Source organism: Camelus bactrianus, chromosome 11 (assembly GCF_048773025.1).
Source record: "Camelus bactrianus isolate YW-2024 breed Bactrian camel chromosome 11, ASM4877302v1, whole genome shotgun sequence".
Lineage (NCBI taxonomy): Eukaryota > Metazoa > Chordata > Mammalia > Artiodactyla > Camelidae > Camelus > Camelus bactrianus.
In genome coordinates this window covers 84,453,018-84,456,575 of record NC_133549.1, presented here as the reverse complement: position 1 = coordinate 84,456,575, position 3,558 = coordinate 84,453,018, and the positions used below count along the sequence as shown (strand labels likewise).

General features: G+C 40.6%; 1 pseudogene; it reads left to right on the top strand.

Annotated features, from left to right (window-relative positions):
• Nucleotides 1–2,839: 2,839 nt before the first annotated feature.
• Nucleotides 2,840–3,190, top strand: LOC123615896 (mitochondrial import inner membrane translocase subunit TIM16 pseudogene; annotated as a pseudogene).
• Nucleotides 3,191–3,558: the final 368 nt, after the last annotated feature.

Genomic DNA, 3,558 nt, shown 5'->3' with positions numbered 1-3,558 from the left:
GAATTCTGTAAAAATAACTCCAAAATAAAAATGTAAGAACTGCCCTTCAACTGTGCTATTCACTAGCTACCTACCACTATTTAATTATGTCCAAGTTCAAATGTAGCAAGATATGAAATGAAGCTTTTCCTACTGTTTCAGAAGCTTGCCTTCAAATCTAAAAGCTTTGAATCTAAGGGCCAAAGTTAACTATTATCCCCTTCCCCATTTTAAAAAGATCTAGACACATCCCCAGAGGACTCATGAAGAGGTGGTCAAATTGGTTTCTTCAACTACCAAGTCCGTCAGCCAACTCCAGCCCGGTGGAGCTGAAGAAGCAATAGAGGAGATTTTTCTCAAAAGGCATTGGTAGGAACGGAGAGCGCTTAGTGTTCTCTCTCACCTCCTCCTGGGATGTTCCCTCTCCTATACACACATACACACACAGAGACAAACATATACACACACTTCAAGCCAGGAGAAAAGGGCCCTGAGGGAAACTCTTTTAGAGACTGTAATTGTCTTCTCTCAGATGTGCCTTGTGCCTCACCCTCAGCTCGATATTTGCTGAGCTGCAGAATCTTGGCTTCTTGCCCTTTTAAGAAGACTGGGGAACCCTGACGTGCAGACAAGTGTCTCCAGGCATTTGGGGCTATACAAGAAGAGAGACACTGGTGGCTGCCTCTCCTTAAAGAAGTCTGAGGATGGGAGGCTGGCTGGAGGAAACTAGAACAGAGAGGGAGGAGAGAAGGTAGCAGTAGGGGTAACCTGCACTTTCAGAGTTTTCCTTCAGGTTACAAGAAAGTTGCAGAAGGCAGCCAGGCTCTAGCTGCCTTGAAAGAATCCCAGTGGAGAGGGCAGCCCATAGGCTGGAGGAGACCACAGGGGTACACCTCTAGAGCAGGAGAGAACGAAGGTTCCAGAAACTGAACCAGGGGAAGCCTCACCTGTGAGGGAACTGCAGGGTGGGCATTCCAGAGTGCCCCCCCAAAAGAACACATCACTGCATCTGGCCAAAAAGCAAGTGTTGGGCATCTGCCCTAAAGAGGGTTGACAGCTGGATGAGTGCACAACAGTCGGGGCAGGGTGGGGCTTCGTCCAGGTTTTTGCTCCCTTTCCTCTGACGCCTGGAAAAGCAGTAGCCGTGCCTGGGTGAGGCCTCAGTTAGGGAAAAGGAGTACCCCTCTAAATTGGGTGTCAGCTTATTTTTTTTAATTTAATTTTTTCATAGCTGGAAAAAAAGAAAAAGACTGTTCTAACACCTAAAAGCAACTACAAAAGCTCTCTAGTTCTTGGGAAGAGAGCTCTATAAGATAGTAGGAAAAAAAGTTTTCTTGATTTATACCCTCTCAGGTCCAGTTCTATCAATAAATTTACATACATTTACATAAATTTAATAATTCTGATTCAAAAGACAAAACAATTGAAACATTACCCCCCAAAATAAATTATTATACCTAGTAATATAAAGAAGCTACATTGTTTGCAAATATTTTCTCCCATTCCATAGGTTGTCTTTTTGTTTTGTTTATGGTTTTCTTTGCTGGGCAAAACCTTTTAAGTTTAATTAGGTCCCATTTGTTTATTTTTGTTTTTATCTCTATTACTCTAGGAGATGGATCCAGAAAAATATTGCTGTGATTTATATCAAAGAATGTTCTGCCTGGACTGTTCTCTAGGAGTTTATAGTACCCAGTCTTACACTTAGGTCTTTAATGTGTTTTGAGTTTTTGTATATGGTGTCAGAGAATGTTCTAATTTCATTTTTTTTTTTGCATTTTTTGTAGCTGTCCGATTTTCCCAGCACCACTTATTGAAGATTGTCTTTTCTCCATTGTATACTCTTGCCTCCTTTGTCATAGATTAATTGACCATAAGTTTGTGGGTTTATTTCTGATCTATCTATCCCATTCCATTGATCTATGTGTCTGTTTTCATGTCAGTACCGTACTGTTTTGATTACTGTAGCTTTATATTATAGTCTGAAGCCAGGGAGCATGATTCCTTCATCTCCATTCTTCTTTCTCAAGATTGCTTTGTCTATTCAAAAGATTAATTTCCAAAATATACAAACAGTTCATACAGCTTGATATCAAAAAAACAAACAACCTAATCCAAAAATGGGTAGAAGATCTAAATAGACATTTCTCCAAAGAAGACATACAGATGGCTAACAAGCACATAAAAAGTGCTCAACATCATTAATTATTAGAGAAATGCAAATCAAAACTACAATGAAATATCACCTCATATCTATCCAAATGGCCATCAAAAAGTCTACAGATAATAAATGTTAGAGAGAGTGTGGGAGAAAAGGGAACCCTCCTACACTGTTGGTGTGAATGTTCATTGGTGCAGCCACTGTGGAGGACAGTATGGAGGTTTCTTGAAAAACTTGAAATAGAGTTAATATATGATCCAGCAATTCCACTCCTGGGCATGTACCTGGAGAAAGCTCCAATTCCAAAAGATACATGCATTCCAATGTTCACAGCAGCACTATTTATAATAGCTAAAACATGGAAACAACCTAAATGCCCATCACAAATAACTGGATAAAGAATATGTGCTGTGTGTACGCGTATATATATATATATAGATAGATATATATAATGGAATATTACTCAGCCATAAAAAGGAATGAAATAATGCCATTTGCAGCAACACAGTTGGACCTAGAGATTATCATACTAAGTGAAGTAAGTCAGACAGAGAAAGACAAATATCATTATATCACTTATATGTAAAATCTAAAAGCAAAATGGGCAGTCTCCCTTGACCTCTGACCTGCTGGCAGCCCTCCAGCCAGAGCTGTGAGGCCAGGAAGCCAGAGCCTAGCCCCTGAGGCAGAGTGGCCTCCATGTTCAAGTACCTGGCCCAGATCATTGTGATGGGCATGCAAGTGGTGGGTAGGGTCTTCCCCTGGACCCTGCAGCAGGAGTTTGCAGCTAGCTGGACAGCAGCTGACACCTGGGGTCACACAGGACACCAGTCTTCCACCGCCTCCAACCTATCCAAGAGGCACAGCAGATTCTCAGCATCTCCAAGCTGAGCCCTGAGGAGATTCAGAAGAACTAGGAACACCTGTTCAAGGTGAACGATAAATCTGTGGGTGGCTCCTTCTACCTGCAGTCAAAAGTGGTCTGAGTGAAGGAGCACCTTGTTCCAGGCCCAGGAGGACAGAGAGAAAGAGCAGACGCCCAAAACGTGACAACTTGGCTCCTCCCACCCCACCCCACCTGCCGCCTCTAATTTATAGCTCTGTAATAAATGTATTTTCCACAATAAATAAATAATTAAAAAAAATTTTAAATGGTGCAAATGAATTTATTTACAAAACAGAAATAGACTCAAAGACAGAGAAAACAAACTTATGATTACCAAAGGGGAAAGGTAGGGAGGGATAAATTAGAAGTTTGGGATTAACATATATAAAATAGATGACCAACAAGGGCCTATTGCATAGCACAGGGAACTATATTCAATATCTTTTAATAACCTATAATGGAAAGGAATCTGAAAGAGAATAAATTAATATATATTATATATATATATATATATATAACTGAATCACCTTGC